Source organism: Ptiloglossa arizonensis, chromosome 1, assembly GCF_051014685.1.
Source record: "Ptiloglossa arizonensis isolate GNS036 chromosome 1, iyPtiAriz1_principal, whole genome shotgun sequence".
In the NCBI taxonomy this organism is placed as follows: domain Eukaryota; kingdom Metazoa; phylum Arthropoda; class Insecta; order Hymenoptera; family Colletidae; genus Ptiloglossa; species Ptiloglossa arizonensis.
The window spans coordinates 33,085,911-33,109,072 of record NC_135048.1 but is presented as its reverse complement, the minus strand read 5'-3'; the positions used below and the strand labels follow the sequence as shown (position 1 = coordinate 33,109,072).

At 40.0% G+C, this 23,162-nt stretch overlaps 1 protein-coding gene and 1 non-coding gene across 3 annotated transcripts in view; both read left to right on the top strand.

The window, feature by feature from the left end:
- The first annotated feature begins 367 nt into the window (after positions 1–367).
- Trnap-ugg (transfer RNA proline (anticodon UGG)) lies at positions 368–439 on the top strand. The gene has a single exon. It is a non-coding gene; the product is annotated as a tRNA-Pro (tRNA).
- A 1,239-nt stretch (positions 440–1,678) lies between these two features.
- The window catches only part of LOC143154838 (solute carrier organic anion transporter family member 5A1-like), an 84,731-nt gene continuing 63,247 nt past the window's right edge, over positions 1,679–23,162 (top strand). For both annotated transcript variants that reach the window (XM_076326859.1, XM_076326850.1), the window contains exon 1: positions 1,679–1,932. The gene's annotated coding sequence lies outside the window, so the exon portion shown is untranslated. The remainder of the gene's footprint in view (positions 1,933–23,162) is intronic.

Genomic DNA, 23,162 nt, shown 5'->3' with positions numbered 1-23,162 from the left:
ATAAAAATGGCTATATTGACATAGCAAGGCTACATTACAAATCAATCTTCATTTTATATAATCCTATTTGTATTTACCGGCTGAGATAACAGAGTTACCTAACTTTTCTATTACTTTATTTTATAGTTGTGTGTTTTAACATAAAAATGAAACATTTGACGCGTATATAAGAATATTGTACAATATATAATAATATCTATCGTTGCTCAATTTTTTCAAAAAATATTAAAAAGTGTTGGAATTTTTTAAATTTATTTTGTATTCAATAAATGCATTTCTGTATGTAAAATCATGTAATTACATATTTAAACAATATCAAAATAGTATTTGCTCTTAATATATATAATTATTAAAACTACTAACATAAGGCCTCTTGGTCTAGGGGTATGATTCCTGCTTTGGGTGCAGGAGGTCCCGGGTTCAAATCCCGGAGGGGCCCTTGTTTTTTTTCCTCGCGTAACATTAGAATTGCCGCTTTTTATTATAATACTCGTAGTTACAAAATACGTGTTTTCTTTTTACTAAAATTAGAAGAAAAGAAAAATATACAAATGCAAATTAATAGTGAACAATTACTTTTTCGTATTATTGCATATAGAACAGTTTTAAAAAACTAAAAGACCGTGCTGGCAGCGAACGGGGGATGAACCACCCTTCCGTCCCCATGATGTCGGGCGGGGTCGTAAGATTGGGGCTCACAGCCCCGAATGGGTGTCGTGAATCCACATCTACCCTCCAGATGAAGAAATGAAGCGTACGGAGGGGGAGGGGGGAAGAGAGGGAGACGTTGGATATTATGCTGTTTGCAATTTCCGGTGTCTCCCCGAAATCGTGCGAGTGTGGTCACCATGGGGTTTGTAGTAGATAACTCCGCACTTGGCATCTCCGGTTGCAAAGAATCCCACACCACCCTCGATTTCACCCGAAGGGTCGAGAGAGTCTGGAAGATTTCCCCCACGTAAAGAAAAGCCAATTGTCGTATACATTTTGATTCCGATTCGTAATTAGGTCACGTACATCTTTATCTTACTGATATTTCTGTCATTAAATACAAAGAGTTCTTCAACATTTACAATTAGTCTCATATTTAAAATAAATATTAATGTTAAGTTCGTATTGACCATTCAATAGAAGAAGAAATGTGCGAGGGATTTTAACAATACTACGAATTTACGTGTAACTAATAAATATGTATTGAAAAAAAAAAGAATTCTAAGAGTTTTACATTTACATACATCTCTCTGTAACTTTTCGATGTTTCTTTTTCCTGTTTTACGTAGTCTCGGGTAAACACTTTACTTGTATTAACATTTTAATAATTTATACTTAAAATATCAAAGTTATATTAATTCGGTACATTGACCTTTTATTTATATTTGTTTCATTTCTTAGCGATTTAAAAATAGACAATTATTTTAATTATTGTAGAATATTTGAGACACCAATAATAAGTTCTTTTAATGTACTTTTAATGGTAAAAACAAATCAGTTTATTTAATCCCGCTGTAACAATTTCAGACAATTAGAAAGAGCTGCATTTGCGGTTAAGTACGTAAGTAGCTGCAGTCCGTAACTAACAGCTTCAAATTGCGCGCGGTATATTTTCCTACTCTCGAGAAAGTTAAGATGGTGGCGCGGTTAGTGCGCATGCACCAGTTCCTCAATGGTCGGGCAAAAACACAGCTGGTCTATGATCTCCGAAGCAAGCTGACGGTCGAACGCTATCAATGTGATTTTCGTGAAATTCTTACCGATCTACCGGTCAGATCGCGAGGTCAAGGCAAGCGTGCGCGGCAATTCGTTTAGTGCTCGACTGGTGTTAATGAGTGTGTTTAGATGTATGCAAAACTTGCTAATCGCGGTGTCACCACGAGGATTTTTCACTGCCCTGGATACAAAGGAGTTTCGTGAGGTGCTTCGAGCGTCCTTTCGGTGAGCTAACGACAGATTCTATTTAATCGTCCGTCACAACGCGAGTCCTTCTTTCGTGCGTGCTTGAAAAGTTTCAACCTATCCGCGGAGCCAAGTGACCTTTTTCGATTTATCCGAAAACTTCTGTGTCGGGTGTCGGGAAAATTTCGTGCGATTCCACTTTCCGTGATTCCGATCCGACGAAACTCGAACCAAATAACGAGAAATCTGTCACGATCTTTGCGGGACGAATTTTCGAAGTGATTCGCTCCGGACGAAACGTTCCTTGAATCAAGAAAACCCCAGGGATGTGGCGTGCAGCATCTTTGGAAATAGGTCAGAAGAAACTTTTCATAATCTTGTAGCAAGATTTCCGGACAGGTATCGCCTGTTGAGAAAGATTCTTATCGTGCATTATCTCCGGTTGCTCCTCTTACATACAGAACCCTCGAACCTGAGTGAACCGCCTTTGTTATCTCGGACACTGAGGGATCGTACTTCTCTCTCAAATTTTTATCTTTGTTACGCAGCGTATACGTAGACGCCGATGGTAAACATCGTGAACAGAAAACCTTTCCGACGTTGCGGCTTCCATTGGCAACAGACACGTCGCTCAAAACTTTAATCTTTCCCACGAGCAAAGTCTCGTTAATGTTCCCCGGTGTTTACGTACAAACACAGCTGTGCTGTAATTCAACGGATAACGTTATCGTACCAACGTCGTATCTACGACCGAGGTCTTGTACCCCGGCGTCTGCGGAACTATTTTTGTATCTCTCGTGCTCTGTCACCGTGGCATCGGCGAAAGGAATCCGGCTGTTGTCGAGCGGTGGTGCTGCAGTCCTTAGGACTCTGACCTTGTCCTATGCAAAACGATACCTTGCGTCTGTCTGTGGTTTTAATCGGTGTACCAATTAACGGACCGACCACTCGGTGTTGCGGCTTAATTAGTCGCTCGGCAACGACGACGAGCAACGGGCCGGGCCGTGCCGGGCCGGTCATCCGTCGCGTGTTCGATCATTGTTGAAAACACGATAAATTTTTCGTCTCGTCCCGTTACGTCCCTTTGTCCCGTTCGGTTTCTCGACGCATCGATGCCATTATCGTTGAACTTCGGACGCTTACTCTCGATTTTCAAGTTTTCCAGCATCGATCGATGTATACACCTATTATCCATTGCGGCAGAACGCTTCAGCTGCCGATACTGCACAACGATCCGTGAACCGTACACGGCACAAAACCGAAACGCGGCGGCGGCGGCATATGCGATCATCGTCGATATTCGAAACAAAGGATTGGCGCGTTTGCCGTTGGCGTTCTTTAGACGCGTTAATTTCCAAGGGGCAGCTGTTACCCCGTTCGATGTGACTTTTGTGCCGGGTAATTAACCGCCGTTAAAAACTCCATGCTGGCTCGTCGCGCGAGATATTGGTGTATCGGGTTTCGCGTTCGGGTATAATCCGGTTTGCAGATTCCCCCGGCGAAATTCCGAGAAGCGTGGTTTCCTCGCGGTAGTTAGTCATTTTCTGGGTAACGTTGAGAAACTGCGACGGTAGAGACGTTCCTTCCGTTGCGGTGTAAGTAGCTGTCGGTTCGCAAACGAATTTATTGACCAACCAACCCCGGCGCATCCCGTCTGGTGAAGTTTAGGGCACAACGCTCGTAAAAAGTTCGCTCTTAAGACGGGACTACTTTACCCCGTGGAATGGATATCTCACTCGGGGAGTCTGGGCGAAATATTAAGAAGAATGACGGGAGCGGAACGAGTATTACGCCGGCTGCGAGGAGCGAAAGTGGAGAAACTTTCGGATCACCGTAGCGAAAGAAAAATCGCGATACAAATTACGGGCCGGTCGTGTTCGCATAAATTTTGTAACGGTTCCCGTCCGCGATATAAATCCTACCGACACTTCCACCGGCCTCCGCTGGATCGTTCTCGGGGCTGTGGTGATACGTTAAAAAAAAAATTTATTTTCCGCGATAATCCGTTCGCTGGTTCATCCGTCGGAGTGTCGAACGTAACCCCACTGTAAATTCCATGGTGTTCGCGCATCACGGGAAGATGTCGCTCCGACTCGCGATTTAGTAATCCACCGGTCGAAAGTTTCAACGACTGGCCACATCGAAACTGAAAGTCACGTAGATAGGCACACGTGCCTCGTTAACAGTTCTTTCGGTGCCGCGCCGTGCATTTCTTCTTTATTATACGGACTGTTACGTTATTGGTGAGCGTAACTTCGGGAGTAAATTCAGCGTACCGAAGTACTACAAAAATTCGTACGAACGTAGGTCCGATCGTGTTTTCGGGCATAGGTTAAGTGAATATTAGCATTAGCGCTGTTCCGTTCGATCTAGATGTGATTGCTTTGAGTAGATTTTTACAGAGGATTTCGTGAAACTAGCGTGGACTTTTTATTTTATTTTAACAATTCGTGTAATTAATTTTTACCGACCGTACGACCTTCGGACGCGGGTACCTACGGTATTGAATCGAAGAAGTGACCGCGGAGAAGGGTCGCTTTAAAACGCAGCCATTAGTCGTCATTGTATTGTGATGACTTTCACGACGGACCGTTATACCTGAGAAAATTAAACGCCGTTGCTCTTCTTACATTGAACGTAACAAGCTAATTTCTTCGTTTCTTTCCTTTTAGAATTGTCTTTCGAAGTCGAGAATATATGTTTTCCCGACGACCATAAAATTCGTTGACGTTTATGCCCGAAATGTCCCTGCGCCGAGGAATTTAGGTTTTACATTTGTCACACGATAACTGTCTAGTATACAATCATTTCTCTACCACAAATTCGTAAGTGAAAAATTGAACACGTGGATTTAGAATGTATAAAAGTAATCTCCTGTCGTATTGTAATAATTTATGTATACTTTGTCTTTTGACGATAAGAATTAAAGAAATGTAATTTTACAAGTTTCCTTATTATTTCTGAATAGTGCTCTTTTAGCGTAAAACAATATCGGCTATTTGATTCGGTTAATTAGGAAAGACACGTTAACTCGATCAACAATTGCGATCAATTGAAGAATAAAAAAAGAAACTATCGTATAAAATAAATAAACAATCTAACCTTTTTAATTATAATTTCTCGGTGTTATAATCCAAGCATACTCTGCAATGAATAATTTGCAATGCAAAAAGTAAAGAAGGCAACAGATCGACTAGTAACTCATTTCGAAGTCAACACGCTTATAATGTTGCTTGTACTTATAAATAATGTATACATACGACTCTTTTTATTCTTTGTTTTGCTTCTACGTTTATTTGAAATTAATTGACTATAACCGTAACTAATTCTAATCAATTACTAATTTACTTTTTACCAGATAAGTAAATTTATATTACGAAAAATATAGATTTATTAACAATTAAATTCAGATCGGATCTGCAATTATTTGCGTCCGAATCATTTATTTTTATTTGATCAAATATATGTTTACTCCAGGAATAATATCAGTAAAAGTTTCAAAAAACATTTATCCGCGCTTTAAACGGTCATAATGTACTTACAAACTTTTTTGTTCCTTCGTGTGTTTTTTTTTTTTTTTTTTATTATAGTTTAGTAAACATACTTCGATGAACAATCTTTCTCCGTGGATATTTACGAGACCAGTTTCAGTACTATCATGTTGTGTGTTTTTATCGTGTTTTTTATTACCCGTGCACACTCCCAGCAGAGATTGAACTTTTGTACATCGGGTGTGTGAGAAATGAACGCGCTACCGAACGAAATGCCGAAAAATTATTTCGAAACTTTCGAAACTTTCGAAAATTTTACACCACTTTGCGTACTTTAACTTTTTTATTCGATAACTGCTCGTTATTTTTACAGTGTCTTCTATTCCTGTGAATAATAAGGAACAAGTGGAACAATAGTAGCCACGGAAGACAACATAAAAAGTAACACGATATTGTAAATTAAAACCATTTAGATTACGCTCGCGCAGATTCAACTTTTGCGACCATTATTCGCTATATTCCAACTCTTTGAAAATGCAAGCCTTACAGTTCTTTTTATACATAATATTATAACATACTGTTTAATACAGTAATAATCTCTCTGTTTAATACGATTTTGTATTCGTTTATTTTTTCCCTCGCTTTTTGCCTCTCGATAAAATTATAATATTTATAATTGTATCGCCATCGATCGTTGTTCAGATTATTCAATCAATGTACGATAATTATTTAATTTGGCTCCAAAGATTAATACCACGAATCAATGGATTTATATTCGACATATTACGCTGTTTTAAACAAAATTGATCAATTTATTTCCAGAAGTTGCTAAACGTTTAACCAAGTCCGAGTAATAATTATCGCTATTTCCTCGTTTCTGGAAAAATGCGGTGTCCTCTTCGTTCGTGCAGTATTTGTGTCGGCAGGTCGTTTTTATTAGTACTATTAAAAGCTGGCGGCCGCGACTATTGCCTTGAAAAACCGGCGAATCACTTTCGAGGGTCACGTGTACGCGTAACATCGTCAACGTTGAGAAATAATTCTCGATCCGATATTAGAACAAAATCTTCGAGTACCAATCGAATCGTCGAATAGCGACTAATATATCCAATAGCGATTCTAAAATTAAATACATATAATTATCCTCAAATAAAATAAAGTTCGAAAACATTCTAAGTAAAAATCCAACGATCGAAGTATCTACATTGTAGAAAAATAATTAAATAGTACTTCCGGGCATACGTGAGTCAAACCTCAGGAACGAAGATTATATATACCTCGCTAACGGACGTGATTTCTACCTCGCTAATTGCGCGCACTTACCCCCTCCCTTTATTCGTGCCTCCACTCGTTTTGCGTCACTCGTTATCATTTTTTCTACTCTGTTAAATCTATTATTATAGATTTGCAAATATCTATATTACAACACCGTAATAATTCCACACAGTGTTAAAATCAGAGAGCTCGAACAATTTTAGAAATACATATTTATTCGTTTGATAAATCGTTACCTATTACTCGTGCAAGTTCTCGGTATTCGTTTTTAAGCCCGTTAAGAAAATAGTCACGATATCGAGACGTATATTTTGCGAAAGGTTGGCCCAATTGTCTGGAACGGAATAGTTTTATTCTCGCGAACGGTCCCCGCTTCGAATAATATTTGTATTTGGAACACCCACTTTGTCAGCGAAGAGAGGATGTCCGCCCGTGTATTACACGCTTCTCTCCTTTCACGAAGGACTCGAACGCCTACGTGCGTCGAGTATAATCCATCTTCACGCGGTGGAATACGATCACAAGGATCGGTCCAAGCTGTAAGAAAGAATTTCAAGGGCTACGTTCTTTTACAGTATCCAGTGCGCACAACTAACGCACAGACTTTTCCTTTCACAAAGCACCGCGTTACATATTATCGCGTAGGGAACAACTCGATTTCTACTCGCACGGAAAACTACAATTACACTCGTGGTCGTTTGAAAAAGAATACGAAGGAATCGAGCGCACTCGGACCGTACTGTTAATTGAGCGCCCGTTAGAAATTATGATCACAGTCGTCCCGTCTTTACACCATAACAAAGTAACGTTCGTTAGAAATTTCTTGTTACTTTGACGAAGTATGGGCTATCCAATTTTATTATTTTTTAATTTTTTATATTTTAAAATTATGATTAGATAACATTCATTGTAGAATCTTTATCTTTTGATGAAACATGTGATTGCATATATATACTTCAGTAGGTTTTCATTTTGTTTTTTCTTAAAACTATGATAAAATAAGGTTCGTTAGAAATTTCTTATTCTTTTGACAAAGTATGCGCCACCCAATTTTATTATGTTTATCACAGTCGTCTCGTCTTTACACCACGACAAAGTAACGTTCATTAGAAATTTCTTGTTACTTTGACGAAGTATGGGCTATTCAATTTTATTATCTTTTAATTTTTTATATCTTAAAAATATGATCAGATAACATTCATTATAGAATCGTTGTCTTTTAATGAAACATGTGATGCTTAATTCTATATATACTTCATTAGGTTTTTATTTTATTTTCTCTTAAAACCACGACAAAATAAGGTTCGTTATAAATTTCTTGTTCCTTTGATAAAGTATGCGCCACCCCATTTTATTATCTTCTAATTTTTTATATCTTAAAACTATGATCAGATAACGTTCATTATAGAATCGTTGTCTTTTGATGAAACATGTGAAGCTTGATTCTATATATAGTATACTTCATTAAGTTTTTATTTTATTTTCTGTTAAAACCACGTCCATTATAAAATCGTTGTTCTTTCGACGAAATATGCAATACCCAATTTTATTTTATTTTATTACGTTCTAGTTTCTCTTCTTATAAAATTCTCTAATAACGTTCATTATAAAATCGTCTTTTGTCGAAGCATGTGATACTCGATACCATATATACTTCATTAGATTCTTATCTTGTTTCCTCTTAAAACCGCAACAAAATAACGTTCGTTATAAATTTCTCGTTTCTTTGACGAAGTGAGCAGTACCCAATTTTATTACGTTCTAATTTCTCTTCTGTTAAAACCACGATCGGATAATAACGTTCGTTATAAAATCGTCTTTTGTCGAAGCATGTGATACTCGATACCGTATAATGCTTCATTAGATTCTTATTTTGTTTCCTCTCGAAACCACGACAGAAACAACGTTCGTTGTAATATCGTTGTAATATCGTTGTTCTCTCGATGAAGTATAGGATACCCAATTTTCGGTATCCTGTTACCTACTGTTTTCTTTCTTTTGTCTGAAAATCACGCGGGAATTGTATACGTTCATTACAAAGCTGAGAACCGTAACTAAGACTCGGTTTAAACGTTTCGGTTAACCGAGACGCGTGTAATTAGTAGACGTTGCACGAGAGTAACTTCGATAAGCATCGATTACGAGAGATATTTTCTTCTTTCAGGAAAGAAAGAGGCCTGGTTTTGGTTTTCCAATTGCGAGTAAGACAATTATTACATAAAAGCGGGCTGTAGCGAACCGTAGATTGTAACGAATTTACTTTCTCGGCTTGTAGAGCAGAAATTTAATATTTCACTGTCACGTCTATCGTTCATCGAATTTGTCGGACATAATAAATCGTTTTGTTACAAAATACGAATGCTACGGGACGATTCGAACGATGCGGTGGTAGCAAACGTAACGGACAACAGTTAAGAAAAATTAATGGAAATATATGGATATCGAATAATAAGGGACACGAGGAAGGGAAAATCTTTTATCAAGATTTTACACGAACGTCTCGTACAATGTTATTCAATGCCGCGTGAAAGTCTTTTACATTTTTTAAGTAGTCTCAAAACACCTCGAACAATAGCTTGCGAGAAATAATTAATCGCAACTTCTTCAATTTGAAAAACAACGGCAGACGATTACGAACTCGCGCGGTACAAGTTTAATGGCCAATTAGCGGCTCATCGTTCGCAAACGTTTTGCTCGATGAAGAATACCGTGATTAAGAACGTAATTACCAATTAACTAACGATTATAGCCCGTATCCTGGTGTAATGCTTCCACGGCCTTCGAAATTTCAATATTCGCGAATCGATCGCGTCATGCAGCTGATGCGTGAAAAGTTACGACTCGATTCTCTCGGTTAAATGTTGCAAAAATTTACCATGTGCACGCCAAGTCGATGAAACGATGCCATTTGATCGATCAGTGAGTGTAATATGGAAAAACATTTTTCGTTAAATGGGTCGTGAACGTTGTATGGCAGACAATAAAAGAAAGTGGTAGAGAAAGAAATTGAACCGTTCGATCGCTATTAAATAGTTTCCTATTAAAACTATTAATTTCTTATTGCTAAATTTCTTTTTCTATCCCTTTCTTCGACATTATTTATTCCGTAATAAAATATTCCAACGATGTAGCTGCAAAGTGCATCTGTATTTCTTTGCAATGCAACTATAAATTTCTTCTTGCGCGAATTGTATCTATATGAACATATTTCGAGGCATTTTCAAAAATTTTCCATCTAGTGTATTTTACTTAAAGTATGTAAAAATATTTATTTTTTGATATATCAGGTTTTTAATCCTAGATTTGTTCACGGAACGAATAAAAATAACGACAAAGTCTTTAGATTGGGAGCAAAATGGTACATTTCTTAAAGAATTTTTTTTTAAATTATACCAAGATATAAATAAATATGAAAAATTATACAAAAATAGAGGGACGACTCTACACACTGCGTTGTTCGGTCTCTCGCCACTGTCATCGATTGTAAAAGACAGGGAGAGTTTAAATTGAGTGCAAAATGGTACTTTTCTTGAAAAATTTACTAAAAAAATTATACCAAGATATAAATAAATATGAAAAATTATACAAAAATAGAGGGACGACTCTACACACTGCGTTGTTCGGTCTCTCGCCACTGTCGTCAATTGTAAGAGACGGGGAGAGTTTAGAAAGAGAGAAACAAACGAAAAGGACCGGGCAATAACCGTATTGGACGCGTGTCAGCAGTTAACGTCTTTGTATCAAGGTGATGAAGGCAGAGTGGGAGAAACACTCTAAGCTCCGAAGCTTAGCTTGCACGGGTCTGCTTAATCCCAACACTTTTATTCGCGGGATCGAGTTACGTTGAAACAGATACGCAATGCAATTGAAAGAAAGAAAAAAAAAAAAGCGCAATTTGCAATTTTCCGGTGCATCGTTCCACGTAAGAAGAAAGTGAGGTCACAGGGGAACAGATTTTATTATACTATTTCAATGTTTCCCTGCAACGCTTATTTCTATTTTCAGTGTTTCCGATGACTCATATTGTGTACAGCACGTTTCACCTAATTTGGACGTCTAAAATATTTACTGACGTTTTCAACGAAGTACGGAAATTATTCGAAGAGAAAACATTTGTTTCACAGAAAGGAATGTAACTGGTTATTCCTCTCTTTTAATGACAAATATATTTTCTTCTTTCTTTTAATAACAATTCAAAGAAAATGTTTTTGCTTTTAATAACTATTCAAAGAAAATGTTTTTGCTTTTAATAACAATTCAAAGAAAATGTTTTTCTCTTAATAATAATTGAAAAAAATGTTTTTCTTTTAGTAACAATTGAAAGAAAATATTTTCTCTTTTAATAACAAATTACTTTAGTAGTCAAGAAAAAAAAACACCGTTACGTTGATACAATTAAACATTTTTTCACACGGAATCACCCGCGCAAAGTCGTCACGTCTATCGCAAACAATTTCATCGCGTTCGTATAATTTTTGTACGAATTTTTTACGTTTCTTTATATTTTGTGTTAATTTTTTAGAAAATTCTTTAAGAAAAGTATCATTTTGCATCGAATCGAGAGACTTTGCCGTTACTTTTATTCGTTTTTGTCGTGCACACGCGCTACGAATAAATTAATCCTCCCTTTCCACGTGGAAAAAGTTACAAACTTATCTCATTATTCAGTGGATCGTACGTTCGTGCAAACTTTGTTTTATTATCTCGAAACGTTGAATCCATCCCTCGAGTGGGATTCCATTAATAGAGGGACACGCTGTACCGCGATAAATCCACGCTTCGGGAACTATAACATCGAGACGATTCATTGGCGTCTCTCGAAATGGATGTAGCTACCAGGAATCGAAAAAAATAAAGTGGTGGATCGAATGATACAATTTTTGACGGATTATGTGCTCGGATTCATGATACTGAATCATCGAGAGGTTCCAAGAGAGATCTTCCAAACTTTATATTTTTATATTATTCATTGTATCATCTTGACACTGTTATTATCGAATAGGTGAAGTTTTCCCCTTTAAAACGAGTACAAACACGGCACTATTTAAATTATTTTTATTCCACGTAAAATGTAACATTTCAAAATTTTGTAAATACGCTTACTCTCGAACAAGGTCGTGTTTGGATTCGTTTTCATCGCGAGAATCTCGCCAGTCTATTGGTAACAGTTTCGCAATGTTTCGGTTCGATCGGTTCCGAGAAGAAATTCTCGACCGGCCTCGAATTCAAGGCACGCGGCGGATTCTATTTCTCGCCTTAAAACCGAGAATTATTACACTACTTACGTACTGTATATTTTTGGCGGATACCTGGAATGATTCAATTTTTGGCGGATTATATCCCCGGATTCATGATACTAAATCATCGATACTCGACCCACGAGAGATCTTCCAAACTTTATATTTTTATATTATTCATTGTATCATCTTGACACTGTTATCATCGAATAGGTGAAGTTTCCCCCTTTAAAACGAGTCCAAACACGGCCCTGTTTAAATTATTTTCATTCCACGTAAAATGTAACATTTCAAAATTTTGTAAATACGCGCACCCTCGAACAAGGTCGTGTTTGGATTCGTTTTCATCGCGAGAATCTCGCCAGTCTATTGGTAACAGTTTCGCAATGTTTCGGTTCCGAGAAGAAATTCTCTACCGACCTCGAATTCAAGGCATCCGGCGGATTCGATTTTTTGCCTTGAAACCGAGAATTATTACACTACTTATGTACTGTGTATTTTCCGGCCGAGCACACCTGCGCTATTCTGCACGATGAACGATTCCCGCGACGCTACGCCTAAAAGTGTTCCTGCGGACGTATATTTAACACTCGATTGCGCCGCGGCTATTCGCGTATCCACTGTCGTTCCCAGTGATCGAGGCGAGGCAAAGAAGTGGCGGTTATTCCGCAAAAGAATATTTATTACGGGTCGATGAACCCGGCCGGTGACAAAAAGCTCGGTTAAAATCGTAAAAGTCGACCGACTCGCGACCGAAACGGGCGAATCCTAGCGAAGCTGCCGGATAAATCTTTCATTCGCTCGGTGACGCGACTCAGAAATGTTTCTTACGGTTTTGCAAATGGCCGGTCGATTAATTGATTCGTTCGTCCGGGTCCTTTTTCCGCAACTGGAACTGTTGCGCTTCGATTCACGAAGTTGCGGAGCATCGTAATTAACGAGCGGTTCGGCTATTCCCTCTCACACGGACTCGCGTTTCACTCTCGATCGACTGCAATTTATCTGGGAGCTCGTGAACCGAGCAATCAAAACAAAGATACGACCGGGAGGCTTGGCCTCTGCTCTTGGGTCGAACGATAACGCGACGGTATTTCGAAAAATTCGCGGAAAAGTTCCAGAGAAAATGTTGCTACAGTGTCCTTGTTCGAAAATTAAAACATTTAGTGGAAAATTTAAGAAAAAATGTTGGCACACTGTGTCCTTATTCAAAGATTAAAAAACTTAGCGGAAAATTGAAAAGAAAATGTTGGTACACTGTATCTTTGTTCAAAAATTGAAAAATTTAATGGAAAATTGAAAAGAAAATTTTGGTACACTATCTTTATTTAAAAATCGAAAAATTTAGCGGAAAATTGAAAAGAAAATTTTGGTACACTGTAACTTTGTTCAAAAATTAAAAAATTTAGCGGAAATTTGAAGAGAAAATGTTGGTACACCATATCTTTATTCAAAAATTGAAAAATTGAACGGAAAATTGAAAAGAAAATGTTGATGCCCTGTGTCCATATTCATAGATCAAAAATTCAGGACCTCGTTTAATAGAGATTCGGTAGACGTACATATCTTGCAATCGATCGAACTCCAGCGAGGTCATCGACCTTAACGCGAATACAAATTTTATATGTTTTTCGATATATCTCTACGAATGAGAACGATTGAGATCTAGAATCCTCAACATCCATTCTATTTTTAATCGAAGAATTCCCGGAGTTTGAATCTATTTCACAGTGGCTGAACAAAATTTCACAAATCAGAATTAGTTCAAAATTCGAATATATAAAGTTCAATTCGTATACGATACGACCGTGTACGGAAACCATCGATATAACATCGGTCCGATTTCGTTCGTGTTGCTTTATTTTATCTCGATCCGAGGCTCAGCCTGGCGTGCACCGCTCGAGGATGAGTGCGAGCGAGACAGAGCACCGATGAACGAGTATCGCATTACCATGCTCCGGCGAATCGCAAACGAGAGTGAGAAGGCACGCACGAGAATTGAGTCATCCACTAATGAAAATTAAAACATAATACATATTTACATTTTTCATTCATCGCGTTCTCTCTTTTTTTAATTACAACCTCCATTTCTTTTGGAACGATCGCGGTTAATTTTCTCGTAGTTCCTGCTACGATATCATTTCATTCACGTTGGAACACAGTTCACTGAGTTTTCGCAACTCGGTCTACACAACCACGATCATATTTTCATCCAACCGTAGCATCGAATTATTAAACTAATTATACTCCCAACGCGCAAATATTAAAAATGTATCCATACTAGATAACAGAAGCAGGTTACAATTTACAATCAACGTCAAATATTAGTCATATGGTCGATGAACGAGTGTCCCAGGATTTTGTAACCAAAGTGATTAAACTAAACGATCGTTCTCTGGTCGAATAAAGAAACTTAAATATATATACCAATAGTTGTATTAGATAACCCAAGTAGGTCGCAGTTCACAATCTACGGTAAATATTAGAATCTCGTTAACAAAAGCAAATGTCCCAATACTTGAGCCGGTATCGCCGATCGGCGGGGAATTGTTCCAAATAAAACAAAGAGAAACGGAAATTCCCATCGATCGTGGAGACGGTTCGTGTTGAGTCGAGTCGACCGGGAATCGGTTCCCATCGACGCGAGTTCCAGGGCGGGAAAAAAATTCTTGATAAATTGCTCGAGACGTGCTCGGAAGCGTAGCTCGTTCCAGATACACGTGTGCCCACGGAAAGCATTACGCCGTTGCGTCATGCGAGCCGCTCCGCCGCGATCCACGTGAGTTTAATATCCTAACCTCGTTTCAGTTAATTACTCGTGATTAGCCTCAAGACAATCTGAACTAGGTCTCGCCGCGCAAACCCCTCCCGTGTCTTTGAACGTCGACCCGTTCGAACGGGGCTTAGGCGGCTCGTCGCTCGATGCGGCGAGCATAATTCTTTTTTTTTCTCTTTTTTTTTCTGTTCGAACCGCGTGCAACATCCGGTACAGGTTACGCGCTCGGGTACGGAGCAGAGATGCATGCGGCGCCACTGCGCGCGAAATCTGATAAACGCGGAAACTGTTTCCGCGTTGCGGTGAAGACGGTGACGATGATCATCCTGTTAACAACGAGATGCGTGCAAGCGATAGCGAATTATGTGTACACCGTGCGGTCGAGTATTTTTATTCCACGTTTTCGAACGCTATTCGGTGTCGTTTGAAATTTTCCTACCGATTCAACTGCGTGGAATCATACCGTTGGGTCGCTGCACGAATTCTGTCCAACCGTTCGCGTAAATGTCAGTGGTTTTACGAAAGAGGTACGACACCATTTATTTGTACGATATGTTACGCAACGTACGATTGTACAATATATTTTTACGCGCGTAAAATTTACAAGGGAATGTCAGTGTTTTTTTTTAAGGAGGTACCGCATGATTTTTTACACGTGTAAAATTTACAAATGTTAATGTTTTTTTAGAGTAGGTAGAACACAATTTTTTACACGTGTAAAATTTACTAATGTCAATGTTTTTTTAAAGGAGGTACGACACAATTTTTGCACATGTAAAATTTATAAATGTCACTGTTTTTTTTAAGGAGGTACAACACAATTTTTACACGTGTAAAATTTACAAATGTCACTGTTTTTATAAAAGAGGTACAACACAATTTTCACACAAATAAGGAACTGTAATAAGAAATACACGATTTAATCGCGAGCTGTTTTTACTAAACATCCAGCGAACAGAAATTTTACAATAATTTACCATATCTAAATTTGAACCTAGATCCTTTTCGGTATAGAAATTACAAATATAGAAGCTCAACATTAGAACTATCAACGGTGAACGTATTCCTATTTTTCTTAAATCACACAAGCATCTTGAAAGTGTAAATTATCGGGCTGTTCGGAAAGTCATTTCATTTTTTCTGGTGAAAATGAAACACGATGTTTTCAGAGCGTATAAACATTTGATCAAATAATATATTCTCCATTTTGGAAAACAAAATTACTTTCCAACCGACCCAAAACTTTACAAGTACCGTTAATTGTCCATTTCGATAATCGTCCACGAATATTTTACACAAACCCACGATTGATTAATCAACTTTAAAAACAAGTAAAACTGACCTTGATATTCCAGACAAAAAATCCAAGAAAAAATAATTAAAAAATTCCAAGATTCCATCCCCGATTGAAATTTCATCCTCCGTATGACCACCGTGATCTTTCTCCTAGTACCGAGAACACTCCTCGAACGATTAATTCTAAGTTGTCGGGTACGCCGGTAATATCCGAACGAAACGGCAATTTATTTTTACAACTATCAAGTTCTTCGTAGACGAAATTATACCCTTTACACCCGTCATAATATTCCCGTAGCTACGATAATGATACCTCGGCTACCGAACCTTGATCGTGGTCGTGCAATTTCGTCCTCATCGCCAACAACTTCTCCAGAAGCAAACACGTCACGTTGAATGTACACGGTTCTTCCTTCCTTTCCACCTTGTATTTTCACCTTGGTAAAGAAGTCGTTCGCTGTACGAGGCTTCCACGGAATTCCATCAACTCGGTGGCGTCCCCGAAACGAAATAAGGTTGCCCGTTTGCCGGGAATATTCATGAGTTTCATTTAAACCGAACGTTGCTCGCTGAATCGACATACCGGGCGTCCCGGTGTGTTTACGTGTTACACGCTCGTACGCGTACCGCACGGGGACAGGGATGGAGGGGAGGGGAGGACACACACGTAATACGCACACCGGGAGAAAGTACAAGTTTGCCATAATTGACGATTTCCCCATTCCAACGTGAAAGGAGGCTAAGGTCGATCGGTTATCGAATCGATCGGTGAGAGCGTCCCGCTGCTTTTCATTTTGGTTCTTCTTACGGTGTTGCGCAATAATCGGACACCACGAAGCTGCGAAACTGCATTCGGAATCAGATACCGTCTGCAACGACGCGTCTTCGAAACGAAGCACCGTTCCGTTCGTCCGTTTCGTAATCGTGCAGTGCCAATGATGCCTAGTTAGAGTAGTTACTTATAGGTTAGGTTGCCGGTGTAAGTTCCGTTCATCGATTTCTCGTTAGATACGAATTGAAAGGACAATGTCAGGTATTAGAGGACACCTAAGACCGGAGTGCGCGCCACCAGTCGCACGGTTGCTACAGCAGAAGAATTGTACGGTTAGGTGAAGTAATTTGGGAAAATGAAAATTTTTTTGTTTGTGGTTATACTTTCCGGAGAGTATCGTCGGTGAATTGGTGAGATTCCCCCGATGAGAACGAGTACAAACACGAATCTGTTTCGATTGTTTTTAATTTCAATTTGAAAGGTTTTGTCGAAAAATGTGAGAAACTTTATTTTCGTCTCTGGACGAGGTATTTCGTGCGGTTGGTAATTCGACACTCGTCTCCTGTTGCTCTGTCTCTCTCTCTTTCTCTGCTCTCTCTCGGTTCGAATTTCATACGAGCGATGCACATAAAATGCTCCCAAGAGGAACGCAATGGTAAACCACTTTCAGTTCGATCACCAGATGGAAGTACGTTTAAAAGTGGACCTAACCTCTTTAAACATCGATACTCGCACGCGAACCGTCGTTAGTTGTTTTGCGTTAACAAGCGGGGAGGATCGGGACGGTTACTTGGCAACCATCGGGTAGTCTTCGGTTTGAAAATTCCGATCCGAGTGGTGGATTTTATTTTCTTTTTTTTTCACCAAGTTCCTATTAATTTCAACAGAATGGAATCTTCTCGCCGGTTCGAATAACCCGACAGAGGTCAGCTCGTTGTTTTGCGAGCACTCGAACAGCTCCCACCTGTGAAGTAGATTTATTGGGCCAGGTGCGCGCCCTCGAGCTTCGTTTGCAACTTTCTATAGGCATCCTCTCGACACATTGTTGCGGAATAATGCATTCCTCTTTTCACCGTATACTACTTCGCCTCCTTCCGTCCACGTCTTTTGCATTCAACAACTTCTATGCACTTTCAGTGTTAACGGAAGTTTTGGTCTACGTTGCAGTAACCGTGGCTAAACGATGATGGATTACCATCTCCCTACGGTCAGGTAATCACGCACAGGCAACGCAGTGCTTAAAACTGAAAATATACTGACCCTTTTAGAACCCGACATGAAGACTTGATTTACCGTGGCGACTCTCCGTCACGTTATGGTCGCGTTCAACTGTTGCTCGGGGTTCTGGAATGGGACCGAACCGCGTTCATTGATAATTAAAAATTATCGTAAAGGTTGTTAACGAATACCGTTTCGAATAACGGGTAATATTGGGTCGCTCGGGAAGTAATTTCGTTTTCCAAAATGGAGAATATAGAATTTAATCAAATGTTTATACTCTCTGAAAAAATTGTGCTTCATTAGTCACCAAGAAAAAATGAAATATTGGGTCGTTTGAAAAATAATTTCGTTTTCAAAAATGAAGAATGTACAATTCGATAAAATGTTTATACACTCTGAAAAAATCGTGTTTCATTTTCACGAAAAAAGAAACGAAACGACTATCCGAACAAGCCAATATAAGAGAAGAATATTTTTCCAAGTAAAATCCACCGTGAATAAAAACGATATTTCTACGCGTTACGCGTTGCTCCGTATATTTTGTTAAATTCTAAAACAGTCGAGCGCAATGATGGAACGCGAGAGTATTCAGGATCGGCGAGAAAATAAACAGGTAACCTCTTCGAGGGTGTACGCGAGCGAGAGCGCGAGTAAAATTTTATCGCGTCGTTATCGATTTATTTTCGCCACGAGGAATCGCCACGGACCACGGCCTCGTGTTTCGAATCGTCGCGTGCGTTGCAATCATCGTAAAAAGACCATCGGGCGTAAATCAAGCGCAAGGCTTTCGTCCAGTTTCCAACTAGCCCGAACCGAGCGGAAAATTTATGATTTTCGTCGACGTTGAACCGTTCGATGCAGTTGCCAATCACTCTCGCGGAGAGGCTCCGAAGGGGTGTGTTCCTCCCACCCGTGATCTAGGGAACGTGGGGGGGCCTCGAGGTTGAGGACAATTCGCTGGAGCCCGCGTAACGGGCGGAGTAATCGATATCCGGACGGGGGGGGGGGGGGGGGGGGGAGCACGCGGATCGCGATGGAAAATCGGAATCGGAGAATCGTCGGTTCCATTTCGTAAGAGAATAACCGAGATCGTTTCTACGCGACGGTTGTGTAAATTCGTTGCTGGAACGGTGGCAATAAAATCGTGTAACGGTAAAATGTAGTAGTAGTCGGGGGCGTGCGAATAGCTAACGCGATCGTCATTAAGAAAGACACATCGTCCCGCAATTCGTAAGAATAATACGAGCTGAATTAAACACGCGGTGTATAACTTTTCGCGTAAAACAAATTAATCCCCGCGTTTAAATTCACTACCCTCATCCTCCCCCCTCCCCCCTAACGCGTCGATATTTTTCCTCGTAGACGTTGCGTTTATTTCTGGTAGCGAAGGAGGTTCTCTACCCCTTCTCTTAATTTATTTGCCAACTTCCTCGTCGGTCGTTGTTTTCCTTGGAAGCGGGAGTTTCATTGTTAACGGACTACCGGTGTTCGCGTACTCGATTTGTTGAAAAAATTTACCGTTAGTTTCTTCCGCTGTACGCGATGCAAGAGACACCAGGTAGAACGTACGGATTCGCGAACGGAGAGAATTTTGTCCGCGGACCGATGCGACTGGAAAGCAATACGGGCCGCGAGTTCAATTTTCGTTCGATTGAATTTTCAGATGGAAACTGGGTCGGAAAGAATAAACGTATACGAGTAAAAATAAGTATACCGTGCGACGGCGGTACGTACTGTTATTAATCTAGCCTCGAATGAATTAATACGGGGCGAGGAAGAGAGAAACGATGAAAAAACAGAAACGGGAGGAGTGTACGGTTCCAGAAATAAGCTTCCGAGAAAATTCCTATTAAGAGTCCCGCGACACGTAACAGGATATATTTTTGCTCGGTTCCGACCGGCCAAAAGAGATCGGTTCGACGTTCGACTCGAACAGAAATTGCGTAATTCCGGGAAGCGGGGCACGTATTCGCGTGCCTTCCCGGCGAGTAGAGAACCAAGTCGTCGAAAGCTATTAATTTCTCATCGTTTCGAAAGACCGGCGCGTTCTGGACCGAACAGGAGGTCGCGGCGATGCGTGTGGCTTCGCTCGCTCGCGCACACGTGTGCGCGCGGAGAAGGACACGGGGGTTGTGATTCTTATTGGTCGGATCACGTGGGAGGCCCTTGGCCTCCCCTTCTTCTCCGGGCAGCTCGAATTATTTTTAAAGCGCGAGGACGCCGCGAACCAACGACATTTTTTCTCCTTAAAGGTCGTTCGGGACAGCTTCTGCGTACGCTCGGTGACCCATGCCCAACGAACGGACTGCGGATACGTAAACAAAATAAAACGCGTCATTATTGACAGTATCGTCGCCGCGTGACGCGTAATGAAAAAGAACACGCCAAGGTGGATGTTTTATTCAACGAGTAATACGTTTCGTCGATCGGATCAATCTTTTATTTACCGAAAAACCTTTCGTCTATATTTTTTTTTAACCGATCACGATACGAGCAGATATTTTCAATGGATCGATACGGAGATTTAGGTTGGATCGACGATGGTTAATTTTTAATAATTTATCGAACGATATTTCCTCTCGATTCCGTTCAAAATCTGTATCGACGTTCAATGTATTTAAATAAGAGTACTTGGTGATTACTTTTTCTAAATTCGGTCCTATTTGTTTATTCGTCGAGTATTGGCAATGATGTAGTATTAACGCGAGCAGAGTTATATACTTCGTTAGGTAAAGTGTACACTCCGTCTATTTCTTTGATCACAGTCCAACAGACCCCACCTCTACCAATTATGCAACAACTATTTCACCTTACCTGTTAAGGGTTAAAATAGATCTTAATCTTAGTCAATCGGAGGATTGAAGTGTTCCGGAGGATAGATTGCTTTCAGAGATTTGCAAAGAATGTCGTAAAATATTGATCGTTTGCGTTTAATTTGCTCCTGATGGAACGGACAGGTCGGCCAAAGTATTTAGTTTCGTTCCAACGTGGAACTTCTTATCTCTTTAATAAACGTGCCGCGAAAGTGGAAATTAATTGCAACGATTAGCGAAGAAAAATAGACGGGCGTTATTGTTTTTATCTCGAGTTGGCTCGTCGAACCAACGTGTCAGATTTCATCGATGGAATTTCGACAGGGAACTTCGTTAAAAAAAAAAAAATAATTTATATCTCCGTATCGCGGGAAAAAGAACGAAACAGTTGGAATAATTTCTAGAGAAACGAATAATATTTTCCGGTGTGTTTAATTGCTACGTCTTTCGAGAAACTGACCATTACGAAAGTTGAAATCGATAAGAAAAGTTATCCGTAATACTGTTACCGCGAAGAAGAAAAAAAAAAATAAACGAAATCTTACGGTTCACGGAGAAAGTAACGAAAGATTTATACGCGAGCTTTCTTAACATTTAGGTAATAACCTACGTCGATGCATCGAATTACGTAGTCCGTACGTACAAGGCAGTTACAATAATACCGCAAATATTTTAATTTTAGACATTATAATTGTAAACCGAGTTACGATTATAGTACCGTCTAAAGGTCAATTGTATTCAGGATGAAGAGAAATATCGATTCACATTAAAAAGGACTCGTGCGATTTAAAAAGAGAAAGAGAGAGAGAGGTACAATTACAATGTGTTCCGTTGTATCGTTGCGTTTAAGAAAAAGACGAGGTCACGGACAGCTCTTGTTATACCGTTCAACTTATTTCCTCCGCTATTGTTTTATGCGTGCAATGTTGCGGTCACGAAGAGATCGACCGTTGGACGAATTCACGAGTTATGTTCTCCCCGCTCGACTGTTTGGAAGACGCGCGTCAGATGGGGTTAGGTTGCCTCGCAACAATTCCCTGAACCTCGCCCTTTCTTCTCACTGTCTCCGCTGTGCGTCACGTTTCTATACAAATAGATACTCGAACCTCCTATTCTTTGTTTGCTTTATTTAGCGAATGCGATCGTCGATTAAAAATAAATCAAAATCGCTCGAAAAAAAAAGAAAGAAAAGATCAAATCGAACGAATATAATAATCGAACGATAACGCACCACGCACGTGCCGGTGAATTATCAACGGTAAATTCTTCTCTCTGCGTAAAGTGTTAATATCGCGCTGTGCGTCACGTTTCTGTACAAATAGATACTCGAACCTGCTATTCTTTGTTTGCTTTATTTACCGAATACGATCGTCGATTAAAAATAAATTAAAACCGTTCGAAAGAAAAAAGAAAGAAAAGATCAAATCGAACGAATATAATAATCGAACGATAAAGCACCACGCGGTTGAAAAATTCTTCTCTCTGCGTAAAGTGTTAATATCGCGGCTACTGTGTATCATTCTGTAACGAAGGTAGCCAACTACGTAAATTGAACAGTATTTTCGTTGAATTGACGTCGATACGATAAGCAAAAGCGCGGCGCGTTCGAACGCCTATAAAGCGTTATAAGGTTGGCAGTGCGCGGTGCATAATTCCGCCTGGCACCGCGAGACATTGCGATCAGGAATTAGCATTGTAACAGCATTATACGGAGCGTTTTGGCATGCGTCCAAAGGCACTGAAAACCCTTGATGGAGTGTACCACGTACGCGAAGGAAACCGAACGAAAGGTCGATCGCGTTATCGAGCCACCAGACCGGATTTCATTTTTATTTGATCGCCGAGGAACACACAGACCGGCCGGGAGTAGAGTTTCTCGTTTCGTTCTTCCCGCGCGTGTACATCCGTGATCTTCGAGTGCCGCGAGCTCTCACTCGACGCGAGCTTGCGCACCGATCAAGGACACGAGTCGTCGACCACCACTGATAAAGCATCAATTTTTATTCCACCGTTGGAAAACAGCTGTTGCTTCGCTTCTCTTTCTTCCCCCGTCATTTCGTTTCTTTCTTTTTTTTTTCTTCGTCTTCGTCGTCGTTCGTGAATCATCGACCTCGATCGTGACGTTATACGGAAGCTATCGGCCACATCGTTTTACAGTTATATCCTTCGGTTGTTTCGTGGGCTCTCCGCGGACCTGGTCACCTCGTTCAACGTGTCTGCACGTAATACTGGCCTAAGTGGTAAATTTTCGTACCTCTTTCGCGAAACGTCGAGTAACGTTACGGTACAATTCTGTCCCTATGCGGTATCGTTCTAGCGTTTTCGTTTTTAGTCGTTCGCGCGTTTCATCTGCAATTGCATCTCGAAGATGCATCGTTGCAAGTATCGAGA